The sequence below is a fragment of the Mustela putorius genome, unplaced genomic scaffold, assembly GCF_011764305.1.
Source record: "Mustela putorius furo isolate JIRA1106 unplaced genomic scaffold, ASM1176430v1.1 tig00001118_pilon_pilon_pilon, whole genome shotgun sequence".
In the NCBI taxonomy this organism is placed as follows: Eukaryota; Metazoa; Chordata; class Mammalia; order Carnivora; family Mustelidae; genus Mustela; species Mustela putorius.
In genome coordinates, this window is record NW_025421577.1 from 1,100,081 (window position 1) to 1,119,556 (window position 19,476).

Here is a 19,476-nt window from a genome sequence, read left to right on the forward strand (position 1 = left end):
ATTTTTCTTTTTGGCATATTTCATCTCAAATTCAGTTTCAAAGTCAGAGTTCTCAAACAGCACAGAAGTTCAGGACCTTTTTCTATTACCTCCCACTTATATACATACATAATGAAATGGACCACTCTTCCTAATACATTACATAATTATAATACCTCTCTCACATTAATATTTGGTGGCATTGGGTGGAGACTGAAGTTAATGGAATTACTGGGAAAAGTGCACAAATAGTGCAAAGCCATAAGATGTTTAGGGTGATTTGAATGTTCTGCTTTGCTTGAGGAATTGGTGGGTGAATTGTGAGTTGAACACACAAGGGATTACTGCAGGAGAAGGCATTGTCTAGATGTTTTATTACAGGCTTTCAATTCTTTTAATGGACATTGTTCATAATACTAACATCATAGAGCGGTAACTATTACACATATTTATTTTTGGTAACTTAGAGAACATTTGGAAAGTTAATACTCATTTAACTAGCTGTTGCACCTTGGGGAAAGTCCCTTGGGGACCTGAGGTTTAGTCATGCCTCTCTGACCAGACAGACCTGGCTTATAGTGACCAGTGAAATGCAGAGCCTGGAAAACTCTGTCAACAAAACAATGCTCCTTATGCTAGTTTAGGAAGAGGATGTCGATGGTGTTGTAGGGTTTGAATAAAAGACAAGAGGGAATTCAAAAGGCAATTGGTTTGAGGACTTAATTCCAAGCAGAAGAATAAACATAAGACTCAAGGGGATGACAGCGTGTTCTGGGAGTAGCATCCTTCCCCAGAGTGACCGCAGGAAGGATAGAATCAGAGGTGGAAACTAGACAAGAGGGACCAGTGTGGTCAGCTTTTGAAGGATCCTTGGTGCCATTCCCCTGGATGGGCTTTTTATTCTGAGGGAGTTAGGAAGGAGTGTGGCACGAGGGTGAATTGGTCAGGTCCCTTGTAAAAGAAATAGGTAGATCTGACGCGCAGGAGGAGCATCAGTCAAAGATGAGGAGAGTCCAGATCAGGGAAGCCAATTAGGACAGGGCTGTTTTTAGGTATTTGTGGGGGGGGGAGGGGAGAAAGTTGCCCTGGAGAGTGGCCATCAGAATGGAGACATCTACCCGGACCAGCGACATGTTAGGTCGTATTGACTGGTTTAGGGGTGAACTTCTGGACTGTGAGGGAATGTATCTGATCCACAGGTGTCCTGATGTTTCTGATTTGAGTGAAGAGACACAGTACTAAGGATGTAGGAGACATATTTTGTACAACTGTTGAGTTAAAGTTTGGACAGCGGTGAGTACAGAGGGTCTGTGGGACATCAGGCAGGAAATTAGAATTTTTGAGTCTTTCACCTAGACAAAGCTTGGCTTGGATGTAAATCCCAAGCACACAGGGGATAGTTGAAGGAACGGGAGTCCTAAGTAGGGAGGGCAGAGCTGGGATTAAGGGGATGTGCTTGTCCGTCTGGGCATTGCTTTAAAAAAAAAAAGTCTATAAAACCTTGGAATAGATGAAGGAGAGAGGAGCCCAAGGGTGGAGTTTCAGAATGCTGCCATTTAAGATGTACATGGGCCAGAAAGTGTTGGCATGATGGTTGAGTAGAGAACCAGGGAGGTTAGTCATGGACGCCAAAGGAGGTTTGAGGGGCAGATGTGTTAAATGCTGTGTTATGTGTATATAGACGTAGGAGCAAAAAGAGGTTGTGTTTTGGTTTTGGGGGTCTTTATTCCCTGATTTGTGAAATCAAACACTTAAATGATTCTTAAAGACTTTATTCTTTAAGAGAAAAGAGACTTTATTCTTAGAGACTTTATTCTTTCTACAGACACTAGAGAGAGTTGTAGTTAAACGAATGGTCTCTGGAGATAGACAGCCCTGGGTTTGGGCCTCAGCTCTGCCACTTCCTACTGCAGGCCCTGAATTTCTTGAACCATTGCTTTGCTCCTCTGTAAAATGCAGCTTAAATATTAGCTGCAGCTCTGTGGGATTGTTGTGAAGATTAAGAAGAAAAGCAGGTAGAGTACTCAATGCAGTTGAAGAGGTCAACAGATTCTGTTGTCGCTGGCATTATTATGTAACAGAAAAGCATCATTTAGTCAGATAGGGAAAAATTTGAGGGACCCCCAGGCATGTGGATGAAAGCTTAGTAGAGCATCTACTTTGGAGGAGGAGAAGCTAAACTCTAGCAAAGAAAATCCTCTCTTCTTTGTATTGAATGGCATAGGTGTGGGGTGAGGAAGGGCTCCTGATTGTTGCTAAAGTTCTGAAGCCAGGAATGAATGAGCAAAGTTTTTGTTGTAACAGTTGAAGGTTTTCATTCTCAAATAAGACTATTCAGTGTCTGAAAGATCTTGGATTTCCTCAGCTGAGCTCCGTGGCAATAAGTACCGTTTTCCATATCTCCTGGACATTAGAGCGACTGTGTGTTTGGTAGGTGTTTCTTATTGAATGGATTTTTCTCCTGATTCTGTACGTAGCTGGTTATTACTGCAGAGAAAACAAGGGGCCGTTTCAGAGATATTTTTCCTATTGTTCTGGACCCACTTTCTCTTCGCACACATGTGAAAGTCTGTCCTTTTGCGTACCATTCTTGATTTAATGTTAATTTGTATATCAAATTAATCGCATTGTGTATTCAGTTCAGCACATCACAGCTCTTTCTAGGAAGTGATGTCAGTAAGAACACATCCATTTGTGCCCTTTGTATAGCATGTTTACACGGACTAAATTAGATTTCAATAGATGTCAGATCATGACTCGAAGGAGAAAATGAATCAGAAATAGGCAGCGGGAGCCCTAAGGCTGTTGCTTCCGAAAGGAGAGTTACATTTGCCTTGATTAAATGGCGATATTGGGCATTGATTTGCATAGAATGATAACAATAATTTCTTCAATTTTATATTCACTAAGCACGCTATTATTTCAAGTCTTGGTGTAGAAATTTCTTTATCTTTCTGCTCTTATCTGGAGTCATTTTGGTGCCTTAGGTGACTTGGGGAGGCAAAGGGCAGCTCAGCCTGAAGGCAGAAATTCTTTAATTGATATGAATCCATACTGGGGGAGAAAAATAGCATGATAAGCTAGGAATATGTATATATCTCTTGATTCGTTAAAAACAGAGAAGTGAAAATAATTTGACCTTTGGACAGCAACTTGAAAGCTGGAGAAGTTCCAGGGAAATATGTAAAAATTTCTTTTGCCGCACAGCCCTTTACCATCTTTGTGATCTGCTTAGGCTCCTTAATTGTGTCATATTATTAACGTCGAAGAGCTGAGGTCAAACCAGATTTGTCATAGGAAGCATTGGAAATGGGCAGATGGCCAGAAGTAACCGTTACCTCCAAGTAAGTTAGGAACATTTTGGTTCTAAATGCTCTCTTCCTGACTGGCTCGGTCAGCCCGCCCATGCCTCTTTCCACTGACACAACTGTAATTGTAGCAGTGGAAAATGCAGTTCAGGGATGGGTTCTATTATTCTAGAGACCAATACAGTTACCTTTAATTTCCCCTTGCATTTAGATTTGTACGTGGATGTGATCACGTAGGCATTCTCATGAGAGGATTAATTAATAAATTAATAAAATTAATTCATTAATTAAATTTTAAATTAAATTAATTAAAATAAAAAATTAATAAAATTAATTAAATAAAATTAATAAAAGCTCTTGGAATGAAGAGCATATGGTGTCCCATTCAATTAAGTGGAATCGAGTGGGCAAATGAGGCCCTCCCCAAGTTAAACTAAATTCATGGTCTTCTCTACTCTTCTTGCTCATCTTACATGTACAGTTTGAATTCTGACCTTTCTTGTGACATCTAGCAGCACTATAGATTTATTTTAAGTTTCTTGAGATTTTTTTTCCAGGAAGAGCTATGGCTCTAAAACTACTTAGTTTACAATTTGTCTAAATAACAATAAACATATCATCTATATGGGTTGTGAGCATTTGGGTAAAAGGGAGAGATACTTTAAGTGGTAGCTTTAAATTGTAATTTCTTAGTTCTTACTCAGGCTCTTCAGACAGTGAGAATACATTAAGGAGAAACTGGTGGGATTTGTCAGATGCAACATAGTGTTTTAATTATTGACGTAAAAATAAGCTTTCATTCTGGAGGCTGGAAATTTGATTACCAATTTTCATTTCGAGCATGACATATTTTATGTAGGGAGTATTTTCTGTCCTAGGTTTTGTCTCTGGATTGCATCTTATTACTTTTGTCTGTTTTTATGTGAAGCATATTAAAATATCAGCAAAGGCATTCCCTTTATGTGCACACACACTTACTTTTGCATTGAATATGCACTCTCTAAATGAAGCATGCCATACTTCTAAGTTAGTGTGTTTTAAAATGGATAGATTAGGGGAATATTACTGGGAATTACAGTATTAGGGGAATATTTTTTGAATAGCATTATTTGTATTTTTTTTTTAAGATTTTATTTATTTTAGAGAGAGAAAGCAGGGGTAGGGGCAGAGAGAATCTCAAGCAGGCTCCCTGCTGAGCCCTGCTGAGCATGGAGTCCAGTGTGGTCTCAGTCCCATGACTCTGAGATCATGACATGAGCCAACACCGAGTTGGAAGCCTAACTGACTGAGCCACCCAGGCATCGTCCCCACTCCCGCAACAGCATCGTTTGTAAGTTAAAACAGGTAATGCTATGCAGTGCACGGGTAGTTTTATTCAATCAGTAACAATTTGTGAAATGACCATCATGTTCTGGGTGCTGGGGTTATAGTAGGATATAAAAAAGATACAATGTCTCTTTTCTCAAGGAGTTTTCATTCTAATAGGGATATGGGACAGTGAAAACCTAAGTGCTCTTATTTGTAAATGCCCACACATATGGATACACCCCTGGTAATCTACAAGGTGATGATAAAGGCTTTTGGAAAGAAATAAAAAAGGGTGACAACGGAATGGAGAGGGTCCATGTTTCTGTGTGTGTTAGAGGGAGGGAGAAAGGGAAGAGGGAAGAAGAGAGTTCGAGTGAGGCAGTAATCAGCGGAGAGAGGTTGTAACTCTGTCTTAACAGGCATTACTGTTGGCACATACTTGCTCTGTTTTGCTACTTTGAAATTCAAGACAATTGAGTTATTGTTTCTGACAATATCTGGAAATAAAGGCTCCATTTGCTTTCCAGAACATGAGTCAGCGGGCAGAAGCTGGGTCATATGCATGCATGACAGTATTTTTTTTTTTGTCTCCTTGCCCCTTTTGTGATATTCTGATGATTTAATGAGCTTTAGTTGTAAATAATTGATAAGGCATGAGATGGGTTTGGTACCAGGGATGAAATGTCTCTCAGTCTGGCTTTGGAAGAGACGCATGGTTTCTATCTGTGTACACAATCAGATGACTAATACCATTACAGAATTTGTATGCCCTCAGTCACCACCTAGGAGGAAGCTCATAAAGCCATGTTCTGGGCTCCTGAGTGATCAAGGAGATAGGGTTATCCAGTGAGGGCTTCTCTTTCCTCCTCCTCTTCATGGCCTGTGTGTACCTGTGCAGCCTGGGTCTGGGAACAGCATGGCTTTACTAGGCAGTTTGGATGAAGAGTAAGTACATAGGAGAGAAGTATTTTCTGTTCTCTGCCTCTTGTCCCTTGAGACAGGTGCACTCTTCTCCCCAAACTTAAACTCCCTGCTGATTACAGAGAACTCAGCACTTTATTTCAGCATGTTTTCGTCAAGCAAACTGGCTTGGTCTTCAGCCACCCTCTCAAGGAAGCACTGGCCTGGAGTGCACTGTTTTATTTTTTTTTTTTTTTTTTTTTTTTTAAAGATTTTATTTCTTTATTTGACAGAGAGAGATGACAAGTAGATGAAGAGAGAGGCAGGCAGAGAGAGAGAGAGAGGGAAGCAGGCTCCCTGCTGAGCAGAGAGCCCGATATGGGACTTGATCCCAGGACCCTGAGATCGTGACCTGAGCCGAAGGCAGCGGCTTAAACCACTGAGCCACCCAGGCGCCCGAGTGCACTGTTTTAAAAAGCACGGGCCTCAAAGTCCAAAGATTAAAAATATTCATAGGAATTGGAGCCATTGGATTTCAGTAAAAATGGGGGGAAACAAAAGGACCTGACCTGAAATGTTGGATGCTCTTAAAGTTGAGGACATTGAAAAAGAGTCAAAAGAATGAAAACATCAACATTAAAAAAGGAGAAATCCTCCAGTTATTTTCTCACTGCAATTAAAAAAATTTTTTTAAGATTGATTTATTTATTCGAGAGAGAATGAGAGGGAATGAGAGCCAAGTACCCACACACATGGGGAGACGACCGGGAACAGAAGGAGACTCCCCACTGCAGCCCCGATGCAGGGCTCAGTCCCAGGACCTTGAGATCCTGACCTGAGCCAAACCAAGAGGTAGAAGCCTAACCAACTGAGCACCCTAGGTGCCCCCTCAACAAAATTTAGTACCATTTTTTACTTGTCCGTGTCTCATTTATTTGCTTAATCTAGGTATATAAGCAATATCTTTCAGGGGGGAAAAAAAAAGAAGAGCTTCCTCTTCTTTTTAATTTCCGAATGCCCTTGTGGTTATATTCTGGTTGGCATGAAAAGCAAAAGCAGCACCATCTCTTTTGCTGTTTTTCTGCTCTAGTGCTATTTACGTCGTTCTTTATAATAATGATTTGGAGTAGAAGGATCCTGTTTTTAATCTGTGATGATTCATTTACATTTATTTGGACGTGTCGTCCCCCAACCTACCTGTTTTCTCTTGTGCAGCAGTTTGAATAGAAATATCCTCACAGGCTCAGCCCCTGAGTGAATACATGTTTCGTTCAGTGCTGGGTAGGCCTCTACTTCTTGGTTTCGCTGTTGCTATGAAGACACTCCTCTGACAGTTTGCTTTCGCACCTGCCCGTGGCTCAGCTGCTCAGCCAAACACCCTCGTAGGCACAGGGAGGAGTGTTGCAGAAGCACAAATTCTACTGTGACAAATGTGTCAACTCAAACACTTACAATTTCACTCCGAAATAACCTTTGAATCCTGGGCCTACTTTGCCATCACTTCAACTCCGTTCCTTTAATGCTTAGTGAGGAACTAGTATGCTGTAGGCATCTTGGTGTGTGCTCCGTGTAGTGAGTGGAGCCAGCCCCTGTCTTTTTTTTTTTTTTCTTCTTTTTTTAAGTTTGGTGGTAGTCTATTGCATAGTGAGAGATAACTTGAAATTTTTAAAAAAGATTTTATTTATTGGAGAGAAAGAGAGATAGAGCCTGAGCAGGGGGAGGGGCAGAGGGAGAAGCAGACTCCCCGCTGAGCAGATGGGGCCCAGGACCCCTGGATCATGACCCGAGCTAGAGGCAGACACCCAACCGGAGCCACTGACACACCCCATAAACTGAATTTTTTTAAATTGCAAGGTGTTATTGTGTATTTTTTGGCCTCAGGAACCTGGGAACTCTTTGAAGGCAGGACCACACTTTGGCATTTTTGGTATTATTAGTTGAATCTTGCAGCATGACTGATACAAGCCTGGAGCGTGCAAGCAATATATTACCAAAAGCCCTAAAATAACAAAAGAAGTACAGAGAAATGCCTGAAATTTGCTAATCTATCCACAAAATTATTTATTTTCTGCATGTATTTCACCTGCAAATGCTTCCCTTCCAGCTCCTGGCCAGAATCAATGCAACAGAGGCCATTTCTTTAAATACTTCTGAAAAAGTAAATATACTTTTTTAAAAAACGTGTTGGTTTATGGGACACCTGGGTAGCACAACTGCTTGAGCATCTGACACTCAACTTCGCCAGCCCCTGTGTTTAAGGAGCTTATGTTCTAGTAAGATCTTGATATTACGTTCAAGAAGAAGCAAATGTTAATCTGAGAGTGGCCAATCTCAGTCTTTTTACAAATTAAATCTGAGACAACATCTCTTACCATTCTACCCTTTGAGGAAGATTAGCAAGGTGGGGATCTTTGTTGATCTTTGATTTTGAAGCAATAAGTTTATTAGCCTATATGAGTTAGTAAAATAAGCTTTTCTTTCCACTAATTGGTTTGAATCTGCTATTCACTATCAACTGTAAATAGAAATTGTCTGTGGGTCATTTTTCTGTGAACCTAATTATTTTCCTTATTATATTCATAGATGAAGCTTCAATATCTAGGGTCTGGTAACATATCAGCACAGCTGAACTTAATTTGGTTGGGACCATGTTGGTGGTAGGACTGTTTTTAACTGTCCCATACAAATAATGGCACTTGTCACAAATAATGGCACTTGTCACCAAGTAACATTTATTATCTTTATTGGTGGTCAGTCTCTTCTGTTGAACATCTATTCATTTTTCAGCCAGGACCACATTATTCATTCTTGTTAATCTTTAACACAGGGACACATATATGGGAATCTGCACACAAATGCTCATTCTTTCGTATTTGCAAAAGAAATAAGTAGAGAAAACAAGCCATGCACTTTACTGTAGGTTGTTTAAGGAGAACAGCGTTAAGGAGAGCGATACTTGCATTGGTGGCCACTCTGTCTCACTCAGCAAGATCAGAGGTCTCCCACTTGTATTATTTTGGTGATTTCTGAAAGATTGTCATCTGCTTGTACTTCAGGGAGGGGAAGAAAAGATGTCTTACTAAATCTGCACACCAACCTGAGTGATAGAAAACTAACTGCTTTGGGGCCCATGAGTCCCACATCCTGGGCTCAGAGCCTTCTCTATTAGAAGCACCTTGACAAAACTCCACAGGAAGAATCCCTATTCTTGTAGTAGGAAGCTGAGCCTTGAGAAACAGTTGTTTTCAAAAAAAGAAGAGGGTGGTTGTGGGTATCTTTGACAACCTGATGTACATTACACATTCCTAGAAAATTCACATACTTGCCAACATGGAAAATTGTTTCTGTGGTGTTAATGTAGGACTTCTCACTGAATTTTCCATTATTTCTCCTCATTTAAGCGGTTAGTGGTACCTGTGTTTTTCACCCCCAAAGGGGAGGTTTCTGACTTTACAGAAAGTTTAAGTTTTGTGCAAGGTACTTATATTCCTGACTATTATTCCCTAAAGACTATATTTGAGGAGGTTTTTCTGTCTAGTGTCTTAGAAGGGAGAAAGACAGATTGTCTCCGAAAGAAAAAGAAGAAAAGAGGGGACTTTTCAACTTAAAAGACTTTTGGGTGGAACAAATGGATGCCCATAGGCAAACACAAATAAACAAAACAAAACAAAAGTACAAAAAAAAAAAATCAAAAACCAAAAAACTGAGCTGAGCTTGGAGCCCAAAGCAGGGTGTGATCTCACAACCCTGAGATCATGACCTGAGTCAGAGCCAAGAGTTGGATGCCCAACCAGCTGAGCCACCCAGTTACCTACCTTGTGTGATAGATCACACATCTATCATGTGTGATACAATATTCATCATTCCCCATATATTTTCTTATTCTCTCTTTTATATTATATTTCCCAATCTCTTAACCATCAGTGTTTTAGTCTGAATTCTTCTGACCTAATCTCCAGTTCACTAATTCTCTTTCCAGCTAGTTCTAAGCTGATGTTGATCACCTTAAAGATAATTCTAAGGATAATTCTAAAAAGTGATTTTGATAATAATAGTAGATAGGTTATTTCAAAACATTGTACCCCTGAGAAAAACTAAAATAGGTAAACCATCCCCTAAAATCTGTTTGGAGATAATGGGGAGCAAAAAAAACCCCAAAAAACAAAAAACAATAACAAAAAAAACAAACAGTGAAAATACATGGGGCCAATTTCCCAGAATACAAGGAGACCAGAGAATTGAGTTTAACATTTGGAGCAGCCTCTTCTCTCTAACGGGTTGCAGTGGATCGAGGAGCAGGGAAGTGGGCAGGGCTGTGGTAAGAATCAGAGTGGAAGTGGATCAAAGCTGGTACAGGACCCTCGAGAGGAAAGGCACTTTCTAAGAGCTTTCCCCTTGAAGCAATGGTGAACCAGAAATAGACCAGTCCTCACAAGTATTCAGACTTGGCCTTAAATAATACTAGTAGCTGTTTGGATTAAGATGATGTGAGATTGCTTGTGACCTTTGACCACTGTACCTGCCAGAAGCAAAAAAGTGTATCTTTTGGGAGAAAATAGGACCTAGAACTCAAATGATCTCTATAATTTTCTATATATGATGTGTGATAGTCAAGATTAAATGAGCTCTTCTGTTTCAACCCCAATTGGTATAGGAGAGTGAAGTTCTGGCACTAACTACCCAAAGTGACCAGATTATACAAGTTAAGGACTTAAGTCTCTACAAAACTGCCCTTATCTCAGACTCTAGCTTCAAGTTGGGTGTGGGATTCTCAGACCATCTGTGCTTCTTACCAACTGTCTACAAATGTGGGTGTTCCCCAATCTCTTTAGATTCAGGAGATCAGGACAGTACTATAATTATGATTTCAGTTTTATTATAAAGCTTACAAATCAGACCAGTCAGATGAAGAGTTGTATCAGGTGAATTCCGCGAAGGAATGAATACAGAGCTTCTTTACCCTCTCCCTGTGGACCAGGATACATTAAATCGCTGTGTCCACCATTCAGGGAACTCAGCAGGGCTTTGGTTCTACAGTGTTTTTATTGTGGTTTTATTATGTAGGAATGATTGATTACATATTCTACTGCATGACTGAACTTGCCCCTCCCCGGAGGTCAGGCTGCATCAAACTTCCAACCTTTTAGTCATCACTGCTCTTTCTAGCATGGCCAACCCCCATGTTGAAGCTGTCTTGGGCTGACATGAATGAACTCATTAGCCGAAATTGAGTTGTGATTCAGGGGTTTCCTGAAAACCAAAGCCCCTGCTTTCATGTGGAAACTTGCGAGGTTTTAGAGTCTCGCTCCCAAGAAGCAGGGACATTGGTCAGCCAATTTGTTTGTTATACAACACAGGCATGTAAGATAGGAGTTGACCAAGGAGCAACAGCAAACACATGATAGAAACAAGGTCATGGGTACACAGATAATAGAATTACCACAAATATTAATTTAAAATACTTATGATTATTATGACCTAAGAGTTAAAAGATGAAGAAATTTAATAGAGAATTGAAAGCTATAAAAAGGGATCTTGTAGGCATTCCTAAAATGAAACTGAAGATTAAAATAACTGATATTAGAAACTCAATAAATTCAACATCAGCTTAGAAGTAGCTGAAAAGAGAATTAGTGAACTGGAGATTAGGTCAGAAGAATTCAGACTGAAACACTGCTGGTTAAGAGATTGGAAAATATAATATAGAAGAGAGAATAAGAAAATATATGGGGAATGATGAATATTTTATCACACATGTAACTGGAGCTCCCAAATAAAAAGATGAAGAAGGGAGGGGAGCAGTGAGAGAAGGAGAAAGAGCGAAAACAAGAAAGCTTGCAAATACACTAGAACACAGGCAATGTTTAATACAACTGCTTAAGGATTCTGCACAACTGACTAGGTGTATTAAGATACAGATTTAAGGACTGAATCCTAAGATGGACAGAAAGGATACTTAAGACCATGAGAGTAAAACTACAAACACAAAACGGAACACTTAAAAACATAGCAAAAAAATATATAGTAAAACATAGCAAAAAAATAAACCTTTAGTACCTTAAAAGTAACAATAGTAATATTTACATCTCACTTTGTCTAAGAAACAATTGGAGACATGAGATATAAACTTCAAAGTGCTTAAAGAAAATAACTGCCAGCCTGATGACCATTTTGTGTACTGAAATCATTTTTTTAAAAAATGATTTCATTTATTTGAGAGAGAGAGATCTAGAGATTGAGAGATCATGAGCAGGAATGGAAGGGATGGAGGGAGAAGCAGACTCCTTGTTGAATGGGGAGCCCAACATGGGGCTCAATCCCGGGACCTGGGATCATGACCTGAGTCAAAGGCAGACACATAACTGACTGAGCCACCCAGGTTCCCTTTAAAATGGCAATTTTCCAAAGACAAAGCTGAGGAATTTTATTACCAGCAGCCTTGTAGCAAATTGTGGAAATATTAGAGAGTGTTCTTCAAGTAGAAGAAAATGTTCTCAGATATAATTTTGGAGATAAAGGGGAGAAAAGAGCAGGAGGAAGGCAAATATGAGGAGAACTTGTAAATACTTGATTAAATAAAATAATGGCAGTTGTAAATCTTGGTTTTTAAAAACTATAGAAAAATAAAAACTATGCAGAACAAAATTCATCTTAAGAGCAGCACATGAGTCAGGAGGAGAATAAGTTGAACTGAATGACAGTTCTGTGTTGCCTGAGAAGTGGTAAAATTAGTAATTACATCATATTTTAATAACCAAGCACACATAATCTTTATATTAATCAGTTAAAATATAGTAAAAGGATATAAAATATTAAAGAGGAAAGCAGAAAAATAATATGAAAAAATACTTAATTCAAAAGAAAGGAAAGTTTAGAAGGAGTAGGACAAATAGAGAGTAGAAGATTGACTTGAGCCCCCAAGATTCTTGCTTCCTACTCTACAAGGTCTGTATAATTCCTTCTTTTTTGTGTGTGATGGGACTATGACTATGGTGGATTTTACTCCCACAATTAGGTAACATTATATAGCAAAGTTGGAAATTTGTTGCATATGTAAGTTTTCCAGTTTTCCATATTAAGTTTTCCAGTCTGCTGACCTTGAGTTAATCAAAAGGAAGATTTTCCTTTGTTGGCCTGACATAATCAGGTGAGCCATTAATGGAAGAGACTGAGCTTGCTGAATTTAGAGATTCAAAGTGTGAAAAAAAATTCTCCTGTGAACCTTGAAGTAGTAAGCTGCCATGTTGTGAGAGAGTCTATGGAGGGGCCCACGTGGCCAGGATCTGAGGGCAACCTTTAGTTGTTGAAAGAGGTCCCTGTCTGAGAGCTGACAAGAAAACAGGGACCATATGGCTGCAAACAACTGACTTCTGCCAGCCACCACTGAATTTAAGAGAATACTCTGGGCTCCAGGAAGAACACAGCCCCAAGCAACATTTTGAGATCCTGAGCAGGAAACCCAACTATGCCACAACCAGACTTCTAACCTACAGGTTATAGAATGATAAATGGGTATTGTTTCCAACTAATAAGTCAATGGTCAGTTGTTACATAATAGAAAACGAATAATTCCTGGGTGATACCACTTTAGGAATGAGGATGACAAAAGGGAAGAAACAAGTAGATATTGAAAATGCTCAGGGCTCCTGGGTGGCTCAGTGGGTGGACGTCTGCCTTCAACTCAGGTCATGATCCTGGGGTCCTGGGATTGAACCCCGTGTTGGGCTTCCTGCTCAGCAGGGAGTCTGCTTTTCTCTTTCCCTCTGCCCCCCACCAACTTGTGCTCTCTCTTTTCCAAATAAATAAAATCTTAAAAAAGAAAAAAAAAAGTTGTCTGTATCCTGTTAGTTCTCTTTCTCTGAAGAACCCTAATACAGTTATGAAAGACCCCAGACCTCAGATTTCATCTAGCTGATTCTGAGATTTAAATTACCAGTAATGTGGGCAGGATCTTTTAGACCAGGATTTGCAAACTGTGGTGTGTAGGTCAAATCCAGCCCACTGCCTGTTTTTCTAAATAAAGTTTTATTGGAACATAGACATGCATATTTCTTCACATACTGTCCATTTATATGTTTTCAGAGTTAAGTAGTATGAAAAAATATATATGGCCCATTCAATCTAAAGTATTTACTAGACCTTTAGAGAAGAGTTTGCCAGGTCATGTTCTAGAACTCCTTTTCCTAGTGGCAGTGAAAGTCTTGGGGGGCCTGTCAGCCCCAACAGTCATGGAGACATGGGGCAGTTCTTTGCTGGGAGCCGAAAGCACCCAGGGTGCCTTCAGAAGTAGGTCTTTGCGAGAGGGAGAAAGTGGCTAGGAAAAAAAAATATATGCTTTTAATCTATGTGTATATTCTTTTCAGAATTTGAGTTTCCTCTAGTGTCCTGCAGTAGATGCCAAGAAAAGTCAAATTGATTTTTATGTGAATTTTGAGACCCCAAAGGTACAAAATGAAGAATCACTTTATTTCGTGCATAGAACTAGCAGAAGCAAAAGGAGTTATGTAGATCATGGCTGTAAAGGAATGCTAGAACCACACGATTGTGCAGTAGAAGAACCTAGCAAGGAGGTCATGTAAATTATGGCTTTATTGCGGGGCACCTGGGTGGCTCAGTGATTTAAGCCTCTGCCTTTGGCCCAGGTCATGATCTCAGGGTCCTGGAATCGAGCCCTGATCAGGCTCTCTGCTCAGCAGGGAGCCTTCCCCCCTCTCTCTCTGCCTGCCTCTGTGCCTACTTGTGATCTCTATCAAAATAAATAAATAAATAAAATCTTTTAAAAATTTTCAAAAAAAACTATGGCTTTATTTCTTTCTTAGGTTATCCTAAGCAATTTTATAATTTAGGACTTCCTCTGTCTTTGTTTGTAAACAAGTATACAGTACTACCTACCATCTGTTCAATTCAACACAAAGTTTTGGGTTTTTAACTCTATCTTTGGGAAGATTGAGCGCGTCACCATCCTCCTGCCCCTCTTCCTCCTCTTCCTGTTCCTTCTCCTCCACACCCTCAGAGCCCCATTTGCTGTGTGAGGACTCTTTCGAGAGGTCTCCATGGGTTATAGCTTCCCTTTCTTCCTCACAGTAACCCTGTGACCATCAGCTTCATTTTATGTGTGTGAAAAAAAAAAATGAGGCCTGGAGGAATTCAGTTAATTCGCCCAAGTTCATATGACAAAGTGACATGTTCTGAAAGCTAGTCACAGTCAAGCGTGAGAGTGATTTGTCCACTCCCAGTGCCTCGTCCTGGATGTGAGTTAAGCATTGTGAGGCCATCTAATGACGGCGCCCTGTGGCAACATTCATAAAGTGAAAAGAAGTAGTTTTCTCCAGGGTGAATCTTTCATTAATCATGTTTTATGATTCTGTGTGAAAGTCCACTAATGGGAGTTGTGTATCTTATAAAATTCTTATAATAAATACATACCAATAGATGCCATCTGTCCTGCTCTGAAGAGCTCCTCATGACTGTGCTTTTATTACGATGCTAATCTTGTTTCTTCCGGCCTCGGATTCTGAAGATGACCTATTCCGGCTGTCAGAATGCCTTTCTACTGAAAAATAAGTGGTTCAACAATTGAGATTAGATCAAGATTGTATCTTATAAACCAAAAATACAGAAGTAGCTCACTACTTTTATTTCAGTGGACAACATTATAATACTTAGGAGAAGTGGAATTGATGATATAATAGGAAGAATTTGTACTTATTAAAAAGAATAACCTGAAAGGGCCTCTTCAGGCCATTTAATGTGACCAGCCTGAAATAGGAGCTCCTTAATGAAGCGTATTATATGGGGAGATAACGTGTTATGTAGGCATAACGTAGAACCTGAAGCCTGGAATTTTTCTAAATATTGTTGAATGAGACACACACTGTTGGTTATTAGGTGTGTGTACTTAAAAAATTCATAGTCAGTGAAATTACAGTGACTTTGAGTTTTTCTGATTCATGAGGTGGGAAATACTTTGAAAAAAAATTCTATCAATGATATCAATGGCCAGTTATCTTAACACATCATTTTCTTAGTAGTGATAATGTCGTTGTGGTTCATTGGAAAAGTAGTCTTGGAGTGAACAGAGAGCTGCATAGTACTGTTGTGTTTCATAACCTTGACATTCCCTTAAATTTTGACAACATTACTACCGTTTGCACTGAAATCTCCTGGGATGCTGAGCTCCAAAAGAGTTGTTGCTCTGGGTCTCTTCGATTCCTTAGAGAATCTTTCTCCTTTCGTCTTCTGTTGACAAAAGCACTTGCTATGATATTGATCATTTAGTTGTATGGGTTTAAATAGGGCCTCTAAAGCCATTTGGTAAATTTGGGGTTCTTTACAACCGTTGTTTTCCTGGATTCTGATTGGGTACTTTGGGCACATTGCAGGGGAAAGGGATGATCCCTTCAGAGAGCAGGTGTGTCTGTCCAGGGGGACCGATTTCTAAATAAGTTTAAATGCCCTTAGTGTCGTTTATGATGGACTGATTTTTATTGAATTTAGGATCTGGATATCAGGAGGCCAGTTTTCAGTCTGAAATCGCCTATACATAGTTGATTGGACAACCAGTGACATGCCATGTATTTATGGGGGGAGACTCTGTATAATAGGAAAGCTTTTCTCAGTTGACAACAAAGATGAGTAAGTCGTCAGATTTTCTACACCACCAGTGAAACATTTAAGAGAATAAAAAGAAATAATCTAATAATTCAAGGCAGGAAGTGCTTTGAGGAGGCAAATATTGAGGAAGCCAACCAGATAAAGCTAAAAATATGTCAGGTAGGAAGGAGGATCCAATTTTCCTTTGACTTTATATTTGTGTTTTAAATACTAGTTTCCTCCTAAGTTAAAATATCATTAGATGTCTACATAAACAAAAAAAATTCAAGAGCATTGTTAAAGTCAGCTAATAAAGGAAAAGTAGTGGAAGAATAAAACATTTGAAGGGTAATTGAAAATAAAAGAAATATTACATAAATAATATGTAAACATTTTTCATGCTATTTGTTTCTTTGAGTCCATTTAATTCTCAAGCTTAGCTCCTACAGAACTTTTATTATGTAATTAGTATTACCAGTTTGGTGTTCATTATTCAGCAGCTTTCTCCATGTTTATATAGAGAATATGTCTGCGTGTCCACATACATATATGCCATAGGTTTATTTATATTGTACATAAAATGTGTATCGTTTACAGTCTTGGACTTTACTTACCTTAATATGTCATAGAATCCCTTCTTTTTCTTTTCTGTGGTTTATTTCGTTCCCTGTTTATTCTCTTCAGACAACTCAAGTTTTGTTTTCATTACTTCTTTAATAATTAAGGGATTTCAGGCCTAAATTTTTCAAAGTTTACCTGTGAATCCTAGATTGGTTATGAAATGTTCTTGTCCTCATTACTTTTAGATATGGTATGGTTTCTGTTTCCTCTTTGACCCATGAATTATTTACAAGAGTTTCTGAGTTTTCCAAATTCTTAAATTATAAAACCCTTTTTAGTATTTATTTCCAGGTGTTATTGGTTATAATTAGAAAATATGAGTAAATAGCTTTAGGTTTAAAAGTATCTGATGAAATTTTCTTTGTGGCCCCATACAAGATCTTTGTGAAAGGTCTGATTGTTTTAAAAATCTATGTATCTATCTATGTTCGTATACATACACATATACATCTATATTTTGTCATATGTTTTTAAGTATATACCCAGAGATTCTAATTTACTTTGTCTAGGAATTGTCTGTTCATTGGAGTTTTCAAAGCTTTCCAGGCGATTCTAATATACAACGATGTCTTAAGAATCAATGTCCTAATAAAATAACATTCTAGTCCAGTGGTTCTCAGAATTTGGAACGGTTGCACCAAAGTCACTTGGAAACTTATTAGGAATATAGATTCTTAGACTTACTCTAGATCTATTGAATTAAGAACTTGGGGGCAGGGGTATCCAGCAATATATATATATATATATATATATATATAAATAATATATATATATTTTTTCTGTGTCTTTTTAAAAATTTTTTTATTTATTATTATTTTTTCTTATAAACATATAATGTGTTTTTATCCCCAGGGGTACAGGTCTGTGAGTCACCAGGTTTACACACTTTACAGCATTCACCATAGCACATACCCTCCCCAGTGTCTGTAACCCTACCCCCCTCTCCCAAACCCCCTCCCCCCAGAAACCCTCAGTTTGTTTTGTGAGATTAAGAGTCACTTATGGTTTGTCTCCCTCCCAATCCTATCTTGTTTCATTTATTCTTCTCCTACTCCCCTAACCCCCCATGTTGCATCTCCACTTCCTCATATCAGGGAGATCATGTGATAGTTATCTTTCTCCGATTGACTTATTTCACTAAGCATGATACTCTTTAGTTCCATCCACATCATCGCAAATGGCAAGATTTCATTTCTTTTGATGGCTGCATAGTATTCCATTGTGTATATATACCACATCTTCTTTATCCATTCATCTGTTGATGAACATCTAGGTCCCTTCCATAGTTTGGCTATTATAGACATTGCTACTATATCCATTTGGGTGCACGTGCCCCTTCAGATCACTGCGTTTGTATCTTTAGGGTAAATACCCAGTAGTGCAATTGCTGGGTCATAGGGTAGTTCTATTTTCAACATTTTGAGGAACCTCCATGCTGTTTTCCAGAGTGGCTGTACCAGCTTGCATTCCCACAAATAGCTACTGGATTACGAAGCAATACATATTTTTAAAAACCTGTAAGATAATTCTGATACTCACTAAAGACTGAAAGCCACTAATCTATATCAGTGGCTCAATAGTAGGGTTGGTTTTCTCCCCAAGAAGACATTTGGTAATATCTGGGAACAGTTCTTATTATCACAACTAGGGGGTGGTGGTGGAGAAGACAGCTACTGCTGGCATTTGGTTGGTAGGGCCCAGGGATCAGGGCACTGGACAGTCACCCAGAGCCAAGAATAATCTGACCCAAAATATCCATAGTGCTGCTTTAGAAATTGATCTGAACTGTGATTTCTCAACATGACTTTCTCATGACCACCATTTGGAGAGCTTTTAAAAAAAATTCCGACCTCAGATGTAGCTTAATTGGCCATCTTGTGAGTGCATGCATCGTGAGGGCATGACATCACATTCTAAAAATCTCTCCACGTAATTACATCTGCGGACGTGACTGAAAACCACCACCATGGCATTGTTCGTTGGTACACATAAATCTCTTACAATGGATGGATCACAGAGATTCTGAACCTACTGATCAATTTTAATATAAATATATTATATATTATATATTATTATAATAATCTCTATACTTTTGTTTATCTTTGAAAAATTCCATAATAAAAACAATGAGAAGGAATCTCTAAGCATGTGGGAGGAAAAGCAGGTGAGGGAGCATGGTGCTCGAAAAACTGTCTGGACAATAGGTGTTTCCACAGTGTAAAACAAAAACAAAAGCCAGCAACAGTCCATCGAATTTGGAACATGAATGTCATTTTATGGCATTAGCAAATATGTTTCATTGGAGAAGTGGGTCTGAAAGCAAGACTGGACTGCACGGAGAAGTGAGAGGGTGATCATGAGGCACATAAAGAGGGTGAGCAGGAAAGGAGAATATGGTCAAGTGTGTTAATTATGTTTGAGTTAGGATAAGGTTATGTGTGTTTGAATGATGAGGGAGATCCAGTAGAGGCAGAGACAGTGAGTCTCAGGGAGGAAACACGGAGTATGCACAAGCATTGGTTTTCCTAAAACCATCTCAATGGGTTCGCATAGAGTTGAATTTGGATAATCTGTATAAATTACTTAGCATTACTTTTACCATATTAACAAATTATCATAATGAGAGCTTTGAATTAGTGTTGGTGTGATGCTCATTCAAAGTTATTTCTCTTCTTGTGTACCTTTGTTTTGTTTCATGTTTATATTTTTGGTGGTCCTTATACTTTTCTGCCATCATTTTGCAGATTGTTATAATAAGGCACTAAAA

At 38.9% G+C, this 19,476-nt stretch overlaps 1 protein-coding gene across 7 annotated transcripts in view; it reads left to right on the forward strand.

Moving 5' to 3' along the window:
- RYR2 (ryanodine receptor 2) overlaps window positions 1-19,476 on the forward strand; it is a 738,653-nt gene that overhangs the window by 344,216 nt on the left and 374,961 nt on the right. The gene's annotated exons all lie outside the window — the stretch shown is intronic.